The sequence below is a fragment of the Pecten maximus genome, chromosome 13, assembly GCF_902652985.1.
Source record: "Pecten maximus chromosome 13, xPecMax1.1, whole genome shotgun sequence".
Classification (NCBI taxonomy): domain Eukaryota; kingdom Metazoa; phylum Mollusca; class Bivalvia; order Pectinida; family Pectinidae; genus Pecten; species Pecten maximus.
In genome coordinates this window covers 32,751,610-32,778,026 of record NC_047027.1, presented here as the reverse complement: position 1 = coordinate 32,778,026, position 26,417 = coordinate 32,751,610, and the positions used below count along the sequence as shown (strand labels likewise).

General features: G+C 39.4%; 2 long non-coding RNA genes across 2 annotated transcripts; both read right to left on the bottom strand.

Moving 5' to 3' along the window:
- Window positions 1-15,212: 15,212 nt before the first annotated feature.
- On the bottom strand, window positions 15,213-17,197 carry LOC117340140. Its single transcript, XR_004535366.1, has 2 exons — window positions 17,101-17,197; window positions 15,213-15,673 (listed from the first exon to the last, which is right to left on the bottom strand). It is a non-coding gene; the product is annotated as an uncharacterized LOC117340140 (long non-coding RNA).
- Window positions 17,198-21,923: 4,726 nt separating this feature from the next.
- LOC117340139 lies at window positions 21,924-22,947 on the bottom strand. The gene is made up of 2 exons (XR_004535365.1): window positions 22,836-22,947; window positions 21,924-22,362 (listed from the first exon to the last, which is right to left on the bottom strand). It is a non-coding gene; the product is annotated as an uncharacterized LOC117340139 (long non-coding RNA).
- Between the last annotated feature and the right edge of the window lie 3,470 nt (window positions 22,948-26,417).

Below are 26,417 nucleotides of genomic sequence, written 5' to 3'. Positions count from 1 at the left end.
TCTGCGTACACAGTATACCACATCTATAATCCCATCTGAGTACACAGTATACTACATCTATACTCCTATCTGCGTACACAGTATACCACATCTATAATCCTATCTGAGTACACAGTATACTATATCTATACTCCCATCTGAGTAGACAGTATACTACATCTATACTCCCATCTGAGTACACAGTATACTACATCTATACTCCTATCTGCGTACACAGTATACCACATCTATAATCCTATCTGAGTACACAGTATACTATATCTATACTCCCATCTGAGTAGACAGTATACTACATCTATACTCCCATCTGAGTACACAATATACTACTACATCTTGACCTTGACCTTGAAGTTTGACCTTGAAGTTTGACCTTGAAGTTTGACCTTGAATTTTGACCTTGAAGTTTGGCCTTGATATTTGACCTTGAGATTGACTGGAAGTTTGATCTTTCCTGAGATTCCATAACCTTCCTATCCTAGTTGATGAGAGTCATCACAAACACTGCCAAACACACAACATGAAAAAGTAGTGTAAAACCTAAATCTCACCAGACATGGTCGACCTTATTTTGACCTTGCAGTTGCCTTGATAGTTTGACCTAATTACCTGAGAAGTTATCTTTCCCTAGATTCCAAACCTCCTACCTGTTGTTAGTCATCAAACACTGCCAAAACACAACATGAAAAAAGCTTAGCTGTAATAACCTTTTTTCTACCAGACATCTAGGTGCCGACTTTTCCTCAATGACCTTGTCAGTCCATTGACCTTGTACTTGACACAAATAAATTATCATTGAGTTAACCTTTCAAATATTATTCATCACATACTGGTACTGTTCAGTTGTTAACGTTCATAAATACAACACGTGTCACTTCATGCACAACATAATGTGAATAACGTATGTGTGCTACCTTTCATGCAACATATGTCCAGCTTTTCCTCATCTATGCAGATACAGAATGTACACACACAAAAAGATTCTAACTCATTATTCACCATAAAGTTATTACAACTCAATGTTGTTTGTTAACTTTTATCACACGTGACACCGTGGTCATTGGTGGAGTCCTTGTAATATTTGGATCCTCACGAAATACGGGCAGGGCCGTTGCATGCCATCCACAGCAATTACATAAGGGACCTAAAAAAATGGTGGCATGTTACCTAGGACAACAGCACTAGCGTCACAACGCTTGTCACAGGGGCCCCCTTAAAACCGGGGGTTTTTCCGTTTAAAACCCGTTTTGTTTTCCTTTTAAAGGGGGTTTTTTTTTTCCCCCCCCCCCTTTTTCCCCCCTGGGGGATTTAAAAAACCCACAACCAAACCCGGGGTTAACCCTTTTTTGGTTAGATTTCATAAAAATGAAACAAAAAAAAAAAACCCCCCCCCAAAAAGTTTGCCCCCCCCAAGGGAACGAACAAAAAACAAAAAAAACTTACTGTTTTTTTCACCTTTTTCTTTATCCCAAATCGGGTTGCTTTTCATCCCCTTCAATTCCAAACGTTAAAAAACACCAAAAAAATTTTTTTTAAAATTCAGTTTATGCTTTTTCCTGCAAAAACATAATTCCCACAAATTTTTTTTTTAAAAAATGTTAAAAAATTCAAAAATTTAAAGTTTTAATAAAATACAAAATAAAGTTTGTGTTAAATAATTTTTAATTTTTTGGTTTCTGGGATAAGTGAAACACCGGGGTTCATTTTGGGTACCCCCTTTAAATTTGTGATACCTAAACAAATACGGGGGGGGTTTGTTACAAATTTTTCAGTGTTTTTGTTAATGGACACAAAACACCGCAAGACCCCTGTGTAAAGTTTCCCATGAACAAAACGGGGGGGTGGCCCCCAAACCATTAAATAAGGTCCCTGGAAACAAAAAACCGGGCTGAAATCAGGGCCCCCCACGGTAGAATACAAACCTTATTTACTGTTATTTTAAAGATGATAACGCTTTGCTGCCAATCTTTAATCATTTTAACTTTGATTTAATGATTTTTAAATTTTTAAATACATCATTGGGGAAAGATTTAACCCAAATAAACTCATCCAGGAATATCTAAATCAATCCCTCTGGTACACAGTATATATTTACTCCATCGGGTACACAGTATCAACTATTCCTTTGGTACACAGTATCCCACATCTAACTCCATCGGGGTTACCAGTATCCCAACAAACTCCCATTGGTAACAGTATCCCACATTAACCCCCCTCTGGTCACATTTATACACATTAACTCCCCTGGACACAAAACCCAAATCAAAATCCCTTCATGAGTACACAGTATACTACATCTATACTCCCATTGAGTACACAGTACTACATCTAACTACCATCTGAGTAACACGTATACACATCTATACTCCCATCTGAGTACACAGTATACTACATCTATACTCCCATCTGAGTACACAGTATACTACATCTATACTCCCATTGCGTACAAGTATACCACATCTATACTCCCATCTGAGTACACAGTATACTACATCTATACTCCCATCTGAGTACACAGTATACTACATCTATACTCCCATCTGAGTACACAGTATACTATATCTATACTCCCATCTGAGTACACAGTATACTACATCTATACTCCCATCTGAGTACACAGTATACGACATCTATACTCCCATCTGAGTACACAGTATACACATCTATACTCCCATCTGAGTACACAGTATACCACATCTATACTCCCATCTGAGTACACAGTATAACACATCTATACTCCCATCTGAGTACACAGTATAACACATCTATACTCCCATCTGAGTACACAGTATACCACATCTATACTCCCATCTGAGTACACAGTATACTACATATATACTCCCATCTGAGTACACAGTATACCTACATCTATACTCCCATCTGAGTACACAGTATACACATCTATACTCCCATCTGAGTACACAGTATACCTACATCTATACTCCCATCTGAGTACACAGTATACCACATCTATACTCCCATCTGAGTACACAGTATACCACATCTATACTCCCATCTGAGTACACAGTATACTACATCTATACTCCCATCTGAGTACACAGTATACTACATCTATACTCCCATCTGAGTACACAGTATACCACATCTATACTCCCATCTGAGTACACAGTATACCACATCTATACTCCCATCTGAGTACACAGTATACTACATCTATACTCCCATCTGAGTACACAGTATACCACATCTATACTCCCATCTGAGTACACAGTATACCACATCTATACTCCCATCTGAGTACACAGTATACTACATCTATACTCCCATCTGAGTACACAGTATACTACATCTATACTCCCATCTGAGTACACAGTATACCTACATCTATACTCCCATCTGAGTACACAGTATACTACATCTATACTCCCATCTGAGTACACAGTATACTACATCTATACTCCCATCTGAGTACACAGTATACTACATCTATACTCCCATCTGAGTACACAGTATACTACATCTATACTCCCATCTGAGTACACAGTATACTACATCTATACTCCCATCTGAGTACACAGTATACTACATCTATACTCCCATCTGAGTACACAGTATACTACATCTATACTCCCATCTGAGTACACAGTATACTACATCTATACTCCCATCTGAGTACACAGTATACTACATCTATACTCCCATCTGAGTACACAGTATACTACATCTATACTCCCATCTGAGTACACAGTATACTACATCTATAATCCCATCTGAGTACACAGTATACTACATCTATACTCCCATCTGAGTACACAGTATACTACATCTATACTCCCATCTGAGTACACAGTATACTACATCTATACTCCATCTGAGTACACAGTATACTACATCTATACTCCTATCTGAGTACACAGTATACTACATCTATACTCCCATCTGAGTACACAGTATACTACATCTATACTCCTATCTGAGTACACAGTATACTACATCTATACTCCTATCTGAGTACACAGTATACTACATCTATACTCCCATCTGAGTACACAGTATACTACATCTATACTCCCATCTGAGTACACAGTATACTACATCTATACTCCCATCTGAGTACACAGTATACTACATCTATACTCCCATCTGCGTACACAGTATACTACATCTATACTCCCATCTGAGTACACAGTATACTACATCTATACTCCCATCTGAGTACACAGTATACTATATCTATACTCCCATCTGCGTACACAGTATACTACATATATACTCCCATCTGCGTACACAGTATACCACATCTATAATCCCATCTGAGTACACAGTATACTACATCTATACTCCTATCTGCGTACACAGTATACTACATCTATAATCCCATCTGAGTACACAGTATACTACATCTATACTCCCATCTGAGTACACAGTATACTATATCTATACTCCCATCTGAGTACACAGTATACTATATCTATACTCCCATCTGAGTACACAGTAAACTACATCTATACTCCCATCTGAGTACACAGTAAACTACATCTATACTCCCATCTGAGTACACAGTATACTACATCTATACTCCCATCTGAGTACACAGTATACTACTACATCTATACTCCCATCTGAGTACACAGTATACTACTACATCTATACACCTATCTATAAGACATATATAGGAAAGAAAATAAAGGGACACAACTCTTCAAGTTAGTGGAAATCCAGCCCTGAATTTAATATGTGATGATTGTCTTTTGAGAATGTGTTCCTAAACCAAAGTCAAGAGAGCTTGTATGTGTCTAACTTCCGGTGTTTGGGCCAGAGGAAACTCTGGCTACTCATTCTCATCAAGGGTCTTTGACGTGTTAGAAGGTGAGATTGCCAGATCGAATAAGAAAATCTGATAAAAAAGTATTGCAGTGTTTTTGGATGGATCCACCAATGTTTAACAAAATTGTTTTCGTATTATTAAAGCAAACTTATATATTTTCTGTAATTATTTTCATTACAGATTTCAGAATTGAAGGAAATGCTTATGTTTGAGTTGATCCAAGAATCTATATAACACAGTATTCTAAAAAATAGGTGTATGAATCATAATTGTCACAGAAAAATGTCAACACACAATATGATGTGGAGTGCATTGGATGTTGAAAGCTTAATTCCTGCTCTGTAGTCAAGTTGTCAAGAATCATATCCTTTTACATACAATGTATATATATATACATATTTGACTTAATAGTTGTAGTGAGGATTTATAACAAAGAAAAAAAAATTCCACAGAGAATAGTGTGGAAATAAAGATGAACTAAATTAAAAAATGTAGACAATACAATCTGGTGATTTGTGTAAAATGATCTTAATTTTACATCTTCATAATGTGTTAAATTTACAGTCTGTCAGAACTGACAGAGAAAAACATTCCATACATACATATGCTTTCTTCTGCTTTTACTGTTGTCATTCCCTGTTGTGTCCAGTATGTAACACCTCATCTTCAATAACCAAAGTTTTATTTCTAAAACCATATTTTCATGACTTAGACTTGATAGGCCAAATAGAATAAAAGCTTTGTTTCTACTAACCCATCATAACCTTAAAAAGATTTCCGCCAAATCAGTTTTTTTTCCTAAATTGCAAATATTTGTTACCTTTGTGTAGTTGATTCCTGTTTAACTGTCAGTAATACAAATTTACAATGTATATGTAGATCAATTACACTTAAAATATAGATATCTCCAGGTTTTCCTTCCATTGGTTATATCTGTTGCTTAAACAGTTCAATGAACTGTTACATTGTTCTATTTCAGATTTTCCTGTGTTGAATTGTTTCACTATTTCAAATTTTCCTGTGCTGAATTGTTTTTGCGAGATTTAAAAAAAAAATCCTACCCACCATTAACTGGGTACCCTCTTTTCCATTTACCTGTTCATAGAAACAAACAAGCTTTCCAATTAGTGTGTGTCTTTTTTAAGAGTATCTAATGAAATTGTGTATTACATATGGGTAGACCATGGGTTCAAATTCATGGCAAGTCCCAGGAAGTGTAAATAGTAATGACAGCACACAGTACTGAGGTGATTTGTGCAATATGTCAGATTTTTTGCTGAAATTATTCGGGGAAAATTTTCTGTATTTATATCAATTGGGAAAGATTAAATTGACTATATTCTTAATGTAAATGGCAACAAAGGAAAAGACTAGGTGGCCAGTGCTGAAACAATCATAAGTTTCAAAGTTTTTTATAGTAAAAAGTTACACTATTATGTGGCGGATGAGGGGAATTAAATGCAAGGCCAAATCTGCCAAGGTTGAATACAAAATAATCAACCTTTGGTTAGAAAAGACGGTTAGATACAGAGGTTCGATAATAAACTGTAATGTGTCTTTTCTTTTCTTTTTCTGGGTGTCTTCAGCAATTTAGGTTCGCTTTAGTGAGTTAACCTTAAAGTTGGCATCAGATCCACAGTTCCACACTACCAAAAGGAGACAAACATGAACACTGCAGACTCCCAAAAACATGTATTAATAACCAGACATTTATTTTGACTCAGTGGTAGAGTGTCCGTCTGAAGTTCGGAGGGTCCCGGGTTCGAACCCTAATCTGGCTGCTACATTTTTTCCTTCTCCTAGCCTGTAACAGTAATTTTCCTGAGGTCCCGCAACTTCAATCCGTACTTACAGTGGAGGCATTGAAATAAATTTAATTTATCTTGTAATACAAAATAACTTTTCCCAATAGAGCTATGTGTTATCAACACCAACCCCTGTGCTTAGTGCCTTAAGTAATGTCAGTCGGGGCACAGGGCCTCGATCGTCACAATCTTTTCGTTTTGTAAACACTTGAAGCATTTTGATATATATCTCAATGTTTACCCTATCAATCATGATTAGCCTGAGACACACTTGATATGTCTCTTTAACCTATAATAACTAATAACCTGCGGCAGCCAGATTATGAGTCGTATGGTAAACACACAAGTGTTCAAAACGTGAATGTAGTTACGTGGCCCTGTGGTCGGGGTAGTTCATTACCAGACCAGTCAATTAAAAAAAAGTAATTACACTGTACTATACAGAACTACAAATATTCCTACATAGAACAATGTCGCGGACAAGTATGTATGTAGACAATGGTTGTGAAGATGAAGTATTTAAATGACTGTGTGCGTAAACTGTAAAACGAAAGTAGGTCTAGCTCAGCAAGCGGACACTGCTATTTCGCAATGACTGTTCGTTTTATTTGATACGATAGTTATGAATTAAATAAGTGTTACCTTTCGTTGTATTCTAGCACATTGGTGTCTCAACAAATACCGAAAAAATCCAGTCATATTCGATAATCTTCTATTTTTATTATCGTCAAGTTTCTGTCGTTTACAGGTGAACATATCTTCCGGGTCACGTTATGAAAGCATGCGCTTCCGGTTACGTCATCAAATTCATTTCCCGCGAATATATCTGGGAATCTAATTTTCCTTTTAAAATGAAATGAAATGAAAGAAATAAAGATTAACTTAATACAAGAAAAGTTATCAGTTTTGAGTAGAAAATTAAATTCCCTTTGTAAATAATTTTTTAAATTTGCTCACCTAAATCTAAACCAATCAAAATTAAAATGATTTAAAATTTACTTTTCGTTTCTTTGATAATCCTAAAATTCATGATCACAATATCATTTAGAAGCTTTGCAGTACTAACTGTTTCAAACGCACAGATGCTTTGATTTGAACAAAGATGGCGACCTGAAGCTGTCAGGCGGTTTGGATTGGAATTAAATTGCGTATATTTCGGCAAGTAAGCATCGTATAATGTTCCCGTGTGGTCAGATCATCTAGTTTTTTCAATACGTATTCAGAACATTTGTTGTTTAGTCGCTACGGTTATTAACATAAAAATTCGGATTATTATATAAATACTTATTTAATTATTATTATTATCAACACTTTTTTGTGACCAAAATCTCTCAAAAACGAATGCAGATAGAACGTTCATATCTTAGTACATGATAGACAATATCAAGTTGTCGATCTTGGTGCAATTTTATGTTCATACGTTCAACGGTCAAGGTCACAGATCTATAAATAGAAATTTTTTGGACGTTTTTTGAACGATCATAACTTCGTAACGGATCATTCTATTTTGTTCCCGTTCAGTGTGTTATGACGGAGATATGGCACTTTGAAAATTTTGAAGTTTTTTCCGCCAAAATTCAAAAATCGGCAAAAAATGACTAAAAAATTGTCAGCTCCTTCATTTACTACCTATTACTACTCAATACTACTTATTACTACCCAACACTACCCAACACTACCCATTACTACCTATACTACCCAGCACTACCCAACACTACCCAACACAACACTACCCAACACTACCCATTACTATCCATCACTACCCAACACTACCCAATACTACCCATCACTACCCAACACTACCTATCACTACCCAACACTACCCATTACTACCTAACACTACCCATTACTACCCAACACTACCCATTACTACCCAAAACTACCCATTACTACCCAACACTACCCATTACTACCTAACACTAACCATTACTACCCAACACTACCCATTACTACCCAACACTACCCTTTACTACCCAACACTACCCATCACTACCCAACACTACCCATTACTACCTAACACTACCCATTACTACCCAACACTACCCATTACTACCCAACACTACCCATTACTCCTTTACACTAACCATTACTACCCAATACTACCCATCACTACCCAACACTACCCATTACTACCTAACACTACCCAACACTACCCAATACTACCTATTATTACCCAATACTGCCCATTACTACCCAACATTACCTATTACTACCCATTACTACTCATTACTACCCACTACTATCTATTACTACCTAACACTACCCATTACTACCCAACACTACCCATCACTACCCATTACTACCCAACACTACCTAACACTACCTATTACTTCCCATTACTACCGACACTACACAACACTACCCATCACTACCCATTACTACCCATCACTACCCATTAATACTCACCACTTCTTATTACTATACATTGAGTACCGGTATATGTAGAAATGAAAAGAAAATGTCTTCCTAGGTTTATGAGCTGTTAGATCATGTTGTTTATTTACCAATTAGTATAACTGTGGGGCCTTGTTGGCTGAGTGCTTAAGGCGTCCCGACACTAGCCCTCTACCTCTGGGTTGCAAGTTCGAAACCCACGTGGCCCAGATACTTAGTACTGAGTGTAGGTCGATAGTTTCCCCCCGGGTACTCTGACTTTACTCTACCTCCAAAACCAGGCACGTCATTATATGACCCTGGCTGTTAATAGAACGCAAAACCAAATAAACCAAACCAAATGACTAGTTTTCCTGAGTAATCAATAAAAAAAGCCATGGTTATAACTTTAATGTCGTGTATCGCCTTGTACGAGGACGTCAATATATATATATAAAGCATGGATTGATGATGATACTATCATTGCAGTACGTGACGTCAAAATTCATTTAAACGATAAGCCATGTGGCCTGACAACGTAGAAAACCGACCAACCTCAATTATTGATAACAATAGAGAAGGGCAAAAAGCATTAGATAACAGAGTAGTATAGACGTCTCTTTAGCCCCCCCACTTGACCTACATTTGAGCGCGTCATTGTCCCCTCACGTGACACCTGCGTGACCTACCTAACCTTGGGATACTTTAAACCCCAGACCCCATGACGTCATTGACCCCTCACGTGAAACCTGTGTGATCTTGAAACTTTAAACCCCAGACCCCTGACGTAATTGACACCTCACGTAACACCTGCATGACCTAATTAACATTACGAAACTTTAAACCCCAACTACAAGTGAGCGCGTAATTTCCTCCCCCACCGGAACACCTGTTATACCACTAGGACATGATTGAAATGTTCGCGTACAAGATAAACTGTTAAAATATGTTAATTAAGTTGTCGGTTTGAAAGGTGAACATACGATCCCTTTTATCAACTCAAGGAAGATATTTCTAAACATTCCTAATAAAATATTTTACATCATGAATTGATAATAATCCAATTTATAGAATATATTACTTTTACGTTCATCTATCTAAAACGTTACTTTTAATATGCGTTACCGTACGCGTGTCAGGGACTTGATTTACATAATTGGTTGCCGCGGCTAGGTCACACAAAGGAGTCTTGCGGCACACCACCATAGCTAAAAAGGTATCACTTACCACATTAAAACATTATTCGGCAAGCTATATTTATTTTACAACCTATTAACAACATCTATTCAAGTATTATAATACGCTTATTTCAACTTAAAATTCTTCTAAAAAAATTGATAACTAAATTGTTTATATCTACAAAGTCAATGTGTTTAATGATTTTTCGACACAACAGTATTAACTTGACGATCCGGTATTGTAGTAAGCGAAGAAAAATAACAATACTTTAATTAATGAACCCAATGTTTAGAGAGTTTGTTAAAGAAAATCAAATTACCTATGTACATTGCTAGGTGTAACATGTGCTTAAGTCATCGGTGATGAAGTAATTGAATATGCGTTGTCCTAACAATAGGTCTCATGTACGCCTATCTCTATCGCAAAGTTAATGAGGCGTAACGCTATCACTATCTGTCGGCATAGTAAATTCTATACATTCATAAAACTACTCAGTTACCTCAAGCTAATTTACATCTCAGTCAAAACATGAAAGGGGTCCAAATTGGGATAATAATTGCCCCACGACATCCGACAAAATAGACTTTGTTACCCTCGTCAATCCATCCAAAATATACCGTGGAAAACGTAAAAGAAAATTATCCAATAGAGAAGAGAGAAAGAAGTATAAGAAAGTCTATACAAAGCCGGTCCTATTACCAGATATGGATATTGTACCCTACGGATTTTAGTTTCATTAATAATAATGTGTGAGCTTGAAATTGGTTTTCGCTGTTTTTTAATATAGTGTGCAAAGATAGTGTTCAACAAACAAAGAATGCAAGGATTAAATCGACAATTTTTTTTTAAATCAATAAGGAATCCATTTAAATTTCTCTTTTAAACCGGGTGGTCCGTTTTTCAGTTTCCCTGACACAACCATATTTCCGGATCCAATCTGTGATTTTTTTACAATAAATCCAATGGGTGTATTATGTCTTTCAGCACTTGGTAAAACTGTTTATGTCCAATGAGTTCCTTTGACGAATGACTGGACACTGCATCTTTGATCAGGTCGACAATGTTAGATCCGGTAATGACATCTCCACGCACAATCAGCTCACCATTCATGTTCCAGTTTAACTCTTTTCCTCGGTGTTGCTTTAGGGAATTCAAAAGCCCCCAGGTTTTACGTAATCGGTTTTTAGGGACAATGTATTCCAAGGTAGACTCCATTCCATCTGTATCAGTATTTTGACGGTTATCATCGGTTTCGTATACAGCGTCCTTCTCTCCAGTTTCGTCTCTAGGGCTCTTGATGAGAGATTCGTACCTGAACTTGGGAATCAGTATCAATTCTTTAGCCATCGTTATTGATTAAAGGCAAGGCAGGTTTTATGAGGAGTGGTAGTAGAGCAATATGTCTCAATAAAGCTGTTTTCGTTCTAGTCCGACTGACTTGATGACTAGCAAGAGACCTAATGTCTAATTTGTATCGCTTCAACTTCTTTATATAAGCACCACTGACTGGGATATTGCTTTGTAAAATATTTTTTTGCTATCAAGGCCAATACATCAAGTTGTGAGTTGGTAATGTATTGTACGATCCCCTTTCTTTGCTTACGATTAGCGATATACAAAAAGTTCAGGAAACCCGCATGCTGTGTTACACGTCCACTCATCTTGGCAAGACTGGCCTCCACTAGATATCGTCGGTCTTTTATACCTTTGGGACAGTACAGTCTTCGTCGGGAAAGATGTTGGTTCGTAGCTGATATTTTTTATTAATGTTTTATCGAATTGTATATCACACAACGTACAATGCAGAGACATGTTTCTGCATCCGACGCAAAATTCACAATGAACACGTAACTTTAAACGACCATTTATGTAGGGTAATGATGTAGTGTGGAACCTGTGTGGAGCTGTTTTGAGCCGTTTGGAGCCAGTGTGGAGCCATGTGGAGCTGTGTGGAGCCGTGTGGAGCTAGTGTGGAGCCAGTGTGGAGCCATGTGGAGCTAGTGTGGAGCCGTGTGGAGCCAGTGTGGAGCTGTGTGGAGCCGTGTGGAGCAAGTGTGGAGCCATGTGGAGCTAGTGTGGAGCCGTGTGGAGCCGTGTGGAGCCGTGTGAAGCTAATGTGGAGCTAGTGTGGAGCCGTGTGGAGCCGGATGGAGCCATGTGGAGCCAGTGTGGAGCTGTGTGAAGCCATGTGGAGCTAGTGTGGAGCCATGTGGAGCTAGTGTGGAGCCAGTGTGGAGCCGTTTGGAGCAGTGTGGAGCCATGTGGAGCTAGTGTGGAGCCAGTGTGGAGCCGTGTTGTGCAGGATGTTTATATTGGGGTAATGTAGTCAATACAAAATAACAACACATCATATGCAATTTTATTTTTATTCAAAGTATTGATATACATATTCAAAAACATTAGAATCATTGTCTCGCTTGTCATTTGTAAAGTGCTGTACAATATCTTTCATAGGCAAATTATGACATTTCATTAGTAAATAATAGAGAACATAATATCCGCACACTTGAGAATAGTTCTGCTGTAATGTGACATTATTCCAAATATACGAATGAGTGTTACGTTGTATAAAGTTTATGAACTGTTCGTTGTAATGATCTGGAGCATGTCCGAAACTGTCAAAGAATTCTGCATTTTCAGCATCTCGGAAATAAATTGCAACCCAGTGCTGGCCCGGTTTTGATGACGGATCCGCATTTACGATGTATGCACAGGGAAACAACGGTACGTGGACAGGGAGTGTGTTTATAGCATGTATCCCCTTCACAATGTCTTTCAAACAGGTACCTTTTACCATAGTTGATAATACCTCCGTGTTCATAGTCTTGCGTAATTGACCTATCTGGATTCGGTTATTTCGATGAGCGCAGGGAATGTTGCGAAAGCCACGCAATTCAAATTTTCGACAGTGTTTGTTTCGAATTTAACTTCCAATCTGATGTTGCCTTGATGCACCAGGTTTATATACCCCCTTCCAAGGTCGGAGGGTGCGAGATCAAAGGCGTACGTGGCATGTCCCGTAGTAAAAGTATCTCTGTTGATCACCAGACCTTCATTTTAGTTCAATTTTCCGGCCTCATCGATTAAGCTGCAGAAGGGGGTCACGTTATTCCTGTTATCTCCTATATCCATTTTCATGGGACGAGCAGGCATGCTTTCTCCGTTGACGTAAAGGGTCACCTCTTGTGCCAAATTGACGAAATTGAAAGGGTTTTTGGTATAATAACCATTCACGGCAGCCAGCCGGCACCAGATCCGACAGTATTCATCTTGACCTCCGTTCTGACCAATGGGTATTTGGCAGTGGTGTCTTTTAATAACTTGGCATGATTCACCAAAACACCGCTGTCCACTTTGATCATACATGCCTTAAAAGCCACGTCCAATATCTCCAACTTGTAACTGGGATCCGTTTCGTCACTCATCAGAAAAAAAAGGAGCTTTACTTTGAAATAGCTTTAACTGTAGGTCGACACCATTAAGAAGATACTTGTCGATTCCGAAGATGTCTTCGTATAAAGGCCCTTCCATATCGAATGTCCTACTTTCTTCAGTGTAAGCCTACCTCTTCTTTAACCCCGCGTTCGATCCCGTCACGATGGGTTTGGCATCGTCCATGTCGTAATCGTCCAAGTAAAACATTTGGGAGGTGAGTTGTGATTTTGTGGCATCAGTTCCACTATACAATATGGTTTTCAGGTAAGCCTTCCAAGGGTAGTTGTTGGTGTTGAGGGATACCGATTTACCATTAATGTAAGTATCGATCTGTGACCACATACTCTGTAATAATAAATTGATGACACCCGTTTTCTCGTTCTCGGCTAAAACAGAGTTGTCAGCCTTTTTGACCCGGCATTTGACATACAACCTAGACTTGTGTAAGTCAATATATCTGTCACCGGATCCGGGTACGTATATTTCTATGGGTGTGTCGGAAGTATTGAAAGAAGAAATTCCGAAAAGTAGACCTTTTCTATCGCTACCTGATTGGGTGGGACGGTAAAGATAGACAGAGCGGCCGGTAATCCAATATGGTTAACGTTGTCACTGAGAAAAGACATTATTTAGGATAGTGCGTCTATCGGTTCTTCTTTCCTTTTTTTGCTAGATGATGTTGTTCCTTTGCCTTTCCTTTTCAGACTGATGGTCTTCTTGGACATTGTCTTATTTATAGGTACGTGAAGTATGTTATGTTTGGCGGCTTTTTTAACATCTTTGTTGGCTCTTTCCAGCACAGCATCCATGGGTGTGCTCCGTTTTCCTAACTTAGTACCACTGTTTGATTGGTAAATGGTAGGAATCATGTACGGTTTGTTAGTGTACATACCAGCGAAACCACCACCCGTTTGACGTCCTTTATACTGACCTGGGTGTTCCTTCCCCTCTTTTAAGTCTTTAAAAAACCGTTCCCAAACCTTGGGGTCAGACACGTACGGAGATCCAATCATGATTGATAAAAATGACGTTTTCTCAAAACCAGCGTCACCGACAGAGTCCCTTCATCAAATGACACCGGTTTGTTTTTAGTGTCCTTTATATAGACATGGACGTCTTGAAACTGACCGAGCCTGACGGGGACCTCGTACGGGTAAGGGAACATGATATATCCCGCATTTTTAATGTAAACCGATCTCAGTAGGGGTAAAGATTACAACAAATCATATATTCTTTGGACAACGAGGGTTTCTTCTTTCCACGATGAAATGTTAATTCCATAAGAGAGATCGTCCAGTGTCCATCTAATGTCAATGGTCTCGAAAGGTGTATTCGAAAATCCCTTGCATTGTTATTCGGGTATAACTTAGAACTATCCGAAGACCTCAGTTCCCATGTTTCAGCGGCAAACCGTTGAATACTCCATCCTATTTTTACCATGTCTTGTTCTGGAATCCAGTAATTGAACTTCGATGGCCAACCCAACCATTTCACGTACACTTTTGTCGTACCAGATCTTTTTCTTTTCCTCAATACTTTTTCCACACGATATTTAGTCTCGGCATCGGCATTCACTGTAACGGGATGAGCATAATGTCCAATCTGGTGCAGAGAGAGAAACACAACACACTGTATTTACATTATTTACAACATTTAATTACACTATACACTATGAACAATTGCACATCCACACTCACTTTCACGCATTTAATAAGAACATATATCACAAATAAATGGTTCACTCTAGGAATGGGCAGATTTCCATCACTGTCTATGAGGTCACCTAAATAGTCTACACTACACTGAAGGGCGGATTTCCACCATGGAGTGTCAACAAGAAACCCAGTTCTCTCCACAAGACGGGCACCATCAAGCCTCATCACGAACAGTTCTATATTGCCAGCAAAGAATACCACTCATGGCTGTCCATCAAGGTTCTGGCTGTGTTCCTCATGAGTCGCAACCACAGTACCCAGGCCACCTCGCTCCACCACACATCAGTCTGGCATATGTCCCTGTCAGGACTCTGTTCTGACCATGATCCTTCCAGGATCATCCACACCACATTATGGTCTATCCTCACCAATGGGTTAAACTAAAATATAATACAAATATACTGCTAAGTAATTATGGCCCAACTAACCTAACCAATTTACAACCGTTATATTGACTGATATGATACATATATGCAATAAAATGACTACACCCTAAATTACTGAAAGTATGACACACGACGCCTTAATATTTACTACACTGACATGCACTCACGTTACACGTGTGCATATAGGGACCACAGAACCAAATCAAAAATAGAATGTGGGTTTTCCCCGTTTGGGCAGAAGATTTAATAGGAAGGTGAATACATCGGGGCCTACTGATTGGATATTAAGGTGAGAGAAGTTTCCAAAGTTTTAATATGTGAGTTGGGCAATACATATAGATGTAAAATATATAGAAAAACAGTTATTTTTTTGCTAGCCTGTTTTTGTCAGGGGGAGTTAAGTATGTGTGTATTTTGTTGTTAATTTAGATGAATTTTTGGTGCTGATTTCAATACAAGATGGCGGCCCCCATATAAAAAAAGTTCAAATTGGTAGAATTTTTTATAATTCCATTTAGAGGTTTCCGAGATGACATACTTCAAAATTATGGCTACTGGACCAGTGTTGAAAACTCTATTTAAGCAGTACAGTGATAAACGTTAACATTACCGTCTATGGGAAATCATTTGGTTCCGTGGTCCCTATAACAATGACCACCCGTAATTCAGACTATGTAGACATTAACTTATATGTATATAATGCTACACTGAAGGGCGGATTTCCACCATGGAGTGTCAACAAGAAACCCAGTTCTCTCCACAAGACGGGCACCATCAAGCCTCATCACGAACAGTTCTATATTGCCAGCAAAGAATACCACTCATATTTGGATTCTGGTCGTTATTTGGATTCTAGTCGTGGTGCTTCAAGAATTGCCTTAACCTTGTCTGGATTTAAGCAATAAACTGCCTAGATGCGGCAGACCTACTGGTATAACTGCCACATGTGTCACAGACAAACTGAATGGTGCGCGCTAGCGCACCATGATTGTTTGTCTGTGACACATGTGGCAGTTATACCAGTAGGTCTGCCGCATCTAGGCAGTTTATCGCTTATATTTACGTTCTATTAATGAATCTAAAATATTAATATTAAAATCTCATGTCAATGTGACTTTACAGTGTATGGCGGCCATCTTTGTTTACAGGGCAACTTCAGTTATACTCTCATAGATGAAGCTGCTTTTGGTAGGGATTTACTAGTAATATATAAGGGCATTGCCACACCAAATGTAAATAATATTCGGTAACAACCGCTGGTCTCCGACCACGTGACCCAGACACACCTGTATACACCCGTGCAACATACCGCGTGGGTATCTATAAATAGACAACTATAATACCTTGCTGTTTATCTACACAGCATGTCAACAACAGTTATAAACAATATATACAGTTGGGTTTGTATGTACGGTACTCACCGCAAGCTGTAGTTTGCGTATTTATAAATAAATCCAATAAATGAGTAAATAGCCGCGGTGTTGTGCCGCTACACCTGCATGTTGACGTGTTTACACCGCGCGTTCTGGAATGTCCTTTGTCATATATCCGGTCACACATCCGGTTCACGTACAAGTCTTTCAGCGCGAAATACAAACAAAGTAAAGTACAATGGTATGTAACACACGCCCCCACTAGAAGAATGAAATTTTGAGAATTTCATTTCAACACATACATACATGTAGCATAGTCAGTTTGATAGCTAGAGTCTTTGTCCACGCTTGACGAAATTACATATGTCACTTGAGCACACATGCGAAATCATAGGTTTCTTACAAACGACTGAGACAGTCTGCACCAACATTGTCCTTCCCGCGAATAGCGCGTATCCGAAACATATATGGCTGCATAAGCAATGCCCACCGCATCAGTCGTGAGTTAGTTCCTTTCAGTTTATTCAAATAAACCAACGGCTGGTGGTCAGTTTCGATGATGAATTCGCGTCCGTAAAGATATCGCTCGAATTTTGAAATTCCCCAGATGACCGCCAAGCATTCCTTCTCGACAACAGAATAAGCTTTCTCTGCTCCCTTTAGCTTTCTGCTTGCATACGCAACATGAAGTAGCTCACCAGATTCCTCCTGTAGAAGGACGGCACCGATTCCCGTATCCGAAGCGTCTGTTCTAAGAGTGAAATCGGCTTCGAGATCAGCAAGCTTAAGGATTGGGCTTGAAGACAGCATCTTTTTCAAAGTAGTGAAGGCTTTCTCTTGGGGCTCTTTCCAGATCACCTTGTTGGGTTGGCCTTTCTTTGTAAGGTCCGTTAACGGAACCGAGATAGCAGCAAAGTTTGCGATGAACTTTCGATAGAATCCAGATAACCCGATGAATGATCGAACTTGTGATTTGGATTCTGGTCGTGGTGCTTCGAGAATTGCCTTAACCTTGTCTGGATTCGGTAACAACCGCTGGTCTCCGACCACGTGACCCAGACAATCCAGGCTTTGATATCCAAGTGCACACTTCGACGGCTTTGCAGTGAAGGCAGATTTCCGGCGACGGTCGAACAGTTCGCGAAGAATTTGCTCGTGGTGCTCCCAAGTTTGTGTATATATGAGGATATCGTCAATGAAACTCTCTATATTTGACATTCCATAGAGAAGCTTTCTCATCAGGCGACAGAAAGTTGCAGGGGCATTTACCAAGCCGAAAGGCATCACAGTGAATTGGAACAACCCAACTGGTGTAGTGAAGGCTGTCTTTGGCTTGGATGTCTTCGCCATTGGCACCTGCCAATACCCTTTGCTCAGATCCAAACGCGAAAAATACCTATGACCAGCCAATCGTGAAAAGATGTCATCGGCATAAGGCATAGGTTCAGCATCGAATACGGTGACTCTGTTGATTTGACGATAATCGATGCAGAAGCGATTCGATCCATCCTTCTTTTTGACGATGACTACTGGAGCCGCATATGGAGATTCCGAAGGTTCGATTACCCCCATAGTTAACATCTGATCCATCTCCCTGCGAATGGTTTCTTTCATATGGAAAGGAAGAACTCGACCTTTCACTCTCACTGGATCGTCAGTGGTAAGCCTGATTTCATGCTCGACTAATGTTGTTTTCCCCGGAACATCAGTTAGTACATCAGAGTAGTTACTAAGAATGTCTCTTATCTGACGTCGTTGTGTCTGATCTAGCTGATCAGAAACCTTCACATCATCAACTGATTCCTTTCTGATTGGACTGGGTGTCGTCTCTAACTGTCTTTCAGAGACATCCTCGTTATCGCTTCCCGTGTCATCTGTGACGATTGACGCGCACACTACAGATAGAACACCAGGTTCTGTTACTACGGCTGACGATTGCGTGTTCACGCGTTCCACATAACGACGGAGTGAGTTCGCATGTAAGGTCTTGACCTTACCGTCGACATTCACCCTATAATCCATTGTTCCCCTTCTCTCCTTCCGGTTGTAATATTTGGCCTGTCGGGACATAGCAGATTTCAACTGCTCTTGCGCGATTTTACAAGTTTCCTCAAGTCTCTCTTTCAAATCGACGACATACTGGTATGTAGTCTTGACATCGGTAACATGAACGTCCTTGGTCCAAACCTCGCGCAAAATCATCATCGGCCCGCGCACAGTTCTACCAAACAACAGTTCAAAAGGCGAAAATCCAAGACTTTCTTGCGGTACCTCTCGGTAGGAAAATAGTAAAGCATTGAGGTACTTATCCCAGTCTTTGGGTCTTTCTGAACACATTCTTTTGAACATCTGTTTCAGGGTACCATTGAAACGTTCTACAAGGCCGTTGCACATTGGGTGATACGGAGTGGTTGTTAACTGTCGAATGGATAAAAGACGACTCACTTCACGCATAAGTTCCGATGAGAATTGGCAACCCTGGTCGGTCAATACTTCCCGCGGAATGCCCACTCTACTGTACACATCAACCAACGCTTCAGCCACTCGATCAGTCTCTATTCCCCTCAGAGCTATAGCCTCTGGGTATCGCGTCGCATAATCAACGATGGTTAAGATGTGTCTATTACCGCGACCAGTGGATGGTTGAAGAGGCCCTATGATGTCAATGGCGACACGTTGAAACGGTATGTCGATTAGGGGCATCGTTCCTAGAGGAACTTTCGTTACGCGTCCTTTCGGGAACGTCCTCTGGCAGACGTCGCAAGACCGACAAAACCTGGTTACGTCGGCGTTAACCCCTGGCCAGAAGAACTCCATCATGATTCGGTCGCTAGTCCGTTTTGCTCCTAGATGACCCGACATCATTGACTCATGAGCCAAGCGAAGTACATTCTCACGATACTTTGTAGGAACTACGAGTTGCTTAAACGTTCTCCCGTTTGCTACTGCTGGGCTTTGGTACTCTCTGTATATCAGACCGTGATGCTTGAAGAATCCCGATTTTCCACCATCACGTCTTTCCTTTACCTCATCACTTGAAACCATGTCTCTAATCTTGACAAGACTATCATCTTCCTGTTGAGCTGTTTCTATATCAGATGGTTGAACCTCCTTCAAAGCCGCTGGTACCTTGAGGGTACGATAAGGTCAAACCTTAAGTTTCCTCTGAGCTCTGGTCTCAACAACTGCTATATCAGCCATCCTCTGATTCCAACTTGAATCTGGCCCATCTGGAGCTCTAGCACCGTCTATGTTACCAAGGATAAGGTAGTCGTAGACTGGGGTTTCCATGCACCAGGCAACTACAGGTTCAACATAATATGGTGTATCCACAACTACTGTGGCAGTAGGTACTTTCAAAGAACTGCCATCTGCAAGAGTGCATGTACGAACCTCGCCAGTCATCTGATCCTCAGTCACGAGACTTCTTTTAACCACCACACCTGAACAACCAGTGTCTCTCAGGACGGAAACTCGTTGACTCCCAACTACGCCTTCCACAACTGGCATCTTACAAGGTGTCGGAGCCGGGACGTTACAAGATACATTCATGTGAGTCCCATCTTATAAGCGACTTTCCCCATCATCTACCTCCACATCAACAGAAACCTCCTGCTTGATCTCCTTCCTCCTCTGTTTCCTACCTACATATACAGTCTGGGTTGGTTTACCCGTAACAGACATCACGCGTTTTTTAGACCCCTTTTTCGGACACTTGTTCGCGAGATGATCAATACTTTTGCACACGTAGCACTGCCTCACACTGTCCCCTGGGTTAGCACTAGATGTTTGCTTCGCACTATCCGAATGGTCGCGCTTTAGATTTCCTTGCGACGAACTTTTACCAATCTTAGGACGAACTAAGTTAGTAGGGTTACCTCTGGCCTCAGCATATTGGTCGGCCAATCTCGACATTTCCTGAATCGACGAAGGGATACGCTCTTTTAAGAAAAGCGTCAGTTCGTTACCACAAGCCTGTAGAAACTGAGCTCTAACCATCAAGTCTTTAACTGCATCAAAGCTCTAATCAGTACGACCCATCTCAAGCCATCTAACAAAATAACTCTTCAGTCTTACTGCAAATTGTGTAAATGTCTCTCCAGACTCTGGCCTACCTGTCCTGAACCGTTTCCTAAAACCGTCCTCAGTCATATCAAATCGCTTGTGGAGTGCCGCTTTGAGTATATCGTAGTCTAACGATTGTTCCCTCGGTAAACGCGAAAACACGTCCAAGGCGCGTCCCTTGAGAAGAACACTGAGGTTAGTAGCCAAATGAAGCGACCTGTCCCAACGTTGCGTTGTTGCGTACTGTTCATACCGTTGTAGATAAGAGTCCATGTTGTCCTTATCTCCATCAAACGGAGTAAGCTTAGGACCACGCATCGACGAAATATGACTGTCACCCTCAGACTTAGTGTTAAATTTCCCTTCTAAAGTGAGAATTTTAATTCTCCTACGATGTTCCTCTGCGGCCCTTTCTTCACGCTCCTTCTCGAGTTCTCGTTGGAGAACTATCTTTTACTTCTCTGATTGGAGTTCACGCTCGTGCCGTCGCCTATTTTCCTCTTGTTTAGTCGCTTCACGCTGAAATTGACGTTCATCGCGTTCTCTGTCTTGTTCCCCGCGTACGAACTCAACCAGCGGTAATCCTGACAAACCCATTTCCTTTCCTAATGATATCAGGTCTCTAAAGGCAGCCATATTTGTTGCAATAATTATGAAAAATATACAACCAACAATGTAAACAAATGTGCATAACAAACCCTACACAGAATTAAACAATCACACTATCCCACCGCTGCCACCAAAAATTGTAACGGGATGAGCATATTGTCCAATCTGGTGCAGAGAGAGAAACACAACACACTGTATTTACATTATTTACAACATTTAATTACACGATACACTATGAACAATTGCACATCCACACTCACTTTCACACATTTAATAAGAACATATATCACAAATAAATGGTTCACTCTAGGAATGGGCAGATTTCCATCACTGTCTATGAGGTCACCTAAATAGATTTCCACCATGGAGTGTCAACAAGAAACCAAGTTCTCTCCACAAGACGGGCACCATCAAGCCTCATCACGAACAGTTCTATATTGCCAGCAAAGAATACCACTCATGGCTGTCCATCAAGGTTCTGGCTGTGTTCCTCATGAGTCGCAACCACAGTACCCAGGCCATCTCGCTCCACCACACATCAGTCTGGCATATGTCCCTGTCAGGACTCTGTTCTGACCATGATCCTTCCAGGATCATCCACACCACATTATGGTCTATCCTCACCAATGGGTTAAACTAAAATATAATACAAATATACTGCTAAATAATTATGGCCCAACTAACCTAACCCATTTATAACCGTTATATTGACTGATATAATACATATATGCAATAAAATGACTACACCCTAAATTACTGAAAGTATGACACACGACGCCTTAATATTTACTACACTGACATGCACTCACGTTACACGTGTGCATATAACAATGACCACCCGTAATTCAGACTATGTAGACATTAACTAATATGTATATAATGCTACATGATTGGTATATCTCTAAAATATCATCTATATATCAGTACATGTCGTATAATACCCTATTAATAAATATACAATACGCTAGGCACACCTGTATACACCCGTGCAACATACCGGGTGGGTATCTATAAATAGACAACTATAATACCTTGCTGTTTTTCTACACAGCATGTCAACAACAGTTATAAACAATATATACAGTTGGGTTTGTATGTACGGTACTCACCGCAAGCTGTAGTTTGCGTATTTATGTCCAATAAATGAGTAAATAGCCGCGGTGTTGTGCCGCTACACCTGCATGTTGACGTGTTTACACCGCGCGTTCTGGAATGTCCTTTGTCATATATCCGGTCACACATCCGGTTCACGTACAAGTCTTTAAGCGCGAAATACAAACAAAGTAAAGTACAATGGTATGTAACATTCACCTTTTGCATTTCTTTTTCATAAAAGGTTCCAGATATCTCATCGTTTGCAAAATCTTTTAATTTATAAACAGGTATACATGTACCTTGTCTCAAATATCTCCGATCTACGATAAATAGTTCGTCGGTCCATTTTTGTTGATAGTCTCTCTGAAACGTTCGTTTGACGTGTGAGATTCTGACTTGATCACCTATCTTACATTTATACGGATTTTTCTTCTTTTGGCTTGACATGCGTTTTACGTCTTTTTTACGCACCAAATATATCAGACATCGTACTTCGTCTTGGTTTGATTTGCCCACGCTAGAGGGAGACAATCCACTCAGTGACCTATGTGGTCTGTTGTTGTAATTTGAAACTAGATCCTGGAGTATATCGATGTATCTATACGTTTGTAAATATATCTGTACATCAAATTGTTAAGTGTTCTTATTACCCGTTCGGCGTAATTGGCCTGGGTGGAATTCTGGGTAAAATGTACCCGTATGCTTATCCCAGCACGTATGATTCGGGTGACATTTGTCGTTTGTTGAACAGGTGTATTATCTTTGCACACTATATTAAAAAACAGCGAAAACCAATTTCAAGCTCACACATTATTATTAATGAAACTAAAATCCGTAGGGTACAGTATCCATATCTGGTAATAGGACCGGCTTTGTATAGACTTTCTTATACTTCTTTCTCTCTTCTCTATTGGATAATTTTCTTTTACGTTTTCCACGGTATATTTTGGATGGATTGACGAGGGTAACAAAGTCTATTTTGTCGGATGTCGTGGGGCAATTATTATCCCAATTTGGACCCCTTTCATGTTTTGACTGAGATGTAAATTAGCTTGAGGTAACTGAGTAGTTTTATGAATGTATAGAATTTACTATGCCGACAGATAGTGATAGCGTTACGCCTCATTAACTTTGCGATAGAGATAGGCGTACATGAGACCTATTGTTAGGACAACGCATATTCAATTACTTCATCACCGATGACTTAAGCACATGTTACACCTAGCAATGTACATAGGTAATTTGATTTTCTTTAACAAACTCTCTAAACATTGGGTTCATTAATTAAAGTATTGTTATTTTTCTTCGCTTACTACAATACCGGATCGTCAAGTTAATACTGTTGTGTCGAAAAATCATTGAGCACATTGACTTTGTAGATATAAACAATTTAGTTATCAATTTTTTTAGAAGAATTTTAAGTTGAAATAAGCGTATTATAATACTTGAATAGATGTTGTTAATAGGTTGTAAAATAAATATAGCTTGCCGACTAATGTTTTAATGTGGTAAGTGATACCTTTTTAGCTATGGTGGTGTGCCGCAAGACTCCTTTGTGTGACCTAGCCGCGGCAACCAATTATGTAAATCAAGTCCCTGACACGCGTACGGTAACGCATATTAAAAGTAACGTTTTAGATAGATGAACGTAAAAGTAATATATTCTATCAATTGGATTATTATCAATTCATGATGTAAACTATTTTATTAGGAATGTTTACAAATATCTTCCTTGAGTTGATAAAAGGGATCGTATGATTCAATAAATAATATTCTGTATCTTCACCTTTCAAACCGACAACTTAATTAACATATTTTAACAGTTTATCTTGTACGCGAACATTTCAATCATGTCCTAGTGGTATAACAGGTGTTCCGGTGGGAGAGGAAATGACGCGCTCACATGTAGTTGGGGTTTAAAGTATCGTAATGTTAATTAGGTCATGCAGGTGTTACGTGAGGTGTTAATTACGTCAGGGGTCTGGGGTTTAAAGTTTCAAGATCACACAGGTGTCACGTGAGGGGTCAATGACCTCATGGGGTCTGGGGTTTAAAGTATCCCAAGGTTAAGTAGGTCACGCAGGTGTCACGTGAGGGGACAATGACGCGCTCAAATGTAGGTCAAGTGGGGGGCTAAAGAGACGTCTATACTACTTAACAGTCAGATGGTGACCATATGTTTTTGGATAGAAAACTTATACGTTAATGTATAAATATCCAACAAGACTTGCAGCACTGAACAGGAGTCAGCTGAGAGAGGATATTGATACAATTGTACATTGCTTCAATGTGACGTGTGTATTGCTAATAGGATATTATCTAGCTTGTCAACAACGTGTTTATTCTAAGGAAGAAAAATGTCGAGGTATGTGGCCTGTTTTATATGTTAATAGAACTAGGTATCGTGTTTATACTGTTGAGGTTTTTTATAGTATAATTCAATTGTTGGTACTAATTGTTTTTACTAATATAAACTGATCATAACAGTAAAAACAGAAAAACAATTGAATGACTAAATATGCTGCAGAGCTGAAATTTACAAAAGGTTAGAAAGGTATTATGTTAAATAGATATAAATTAGGATTTTATTAATACGTGTTAAATTTCTGTTGAGGTTTTTTAAATCATGTATTGTAATAATGTTATTCTAAAATATGCATCATTAATAATGTATTCAACGGAAACCTAATAACGCGTATAAAGCTCATATATTAGAATTATGACAATTAGCATATAGACGCCCATTTAGTCTTTTATATATCCAGATTTATATAAAGTAGAAGATACAAAAGCAAACTTGTATTCAACATTCAGAAAGAAATATTTGCATTATTTTGATACTGTCTTTGTACCGTATTATATAAACAATATCTAACTAAAGATATATCAAGATGTTGTGCATTGTATATATCAGAATATTCTTAAGATTTTGATATAAAAAAAGGGATAAAACCTTGTGATTTGCATTCAATGATGCCTTCTGTATAGTCTAGGGGACACTTAAGGGACCAAAATAAATGTTCTCCCCTCGTTGAACCGCTTTTGATACTTAATCCTTCCTTTCTTTCCTAACTGCTCTGTCTTTTTGTGCTTTATTTTCTTCTCAATATCTCATTGTCTTCCCTGTGAGAAAGACAATGGGTTCCGTCCACTGACCGAGACGTACAAGAGTCCCTAAAATGGTAGTCACTACTCATGTTAAACTCTAAGTATATTGTATATGGTACGACTTGTTTGCCCGTTGTTATTATGATGTGACCTGATGAGGTAGCATGTTGGCTGTCGTCGGCCTTGTGTATCAGTGAGATAGCACACCATAAAGTTCACATCAGTCACGCGCTATCGATATGAGACAAATACGAACATACCGCCGCCTCCGAAAACACATCTTATCACCACAAGCATGCGGGGGAGAGACTGCCTTAGCTGTGGATCGAACGTTTATACGAAGTCGATATGACGTTGATAGGACGTTGATATGACGTCGATAGGGCGTTGATAGGAAATTGATATGACGTCGATAGGACGTCGGTAGGACGTTGGTAGGACGTTGATATAACATTGATATGACGTTGGTAGGACGTCGATATGACGTT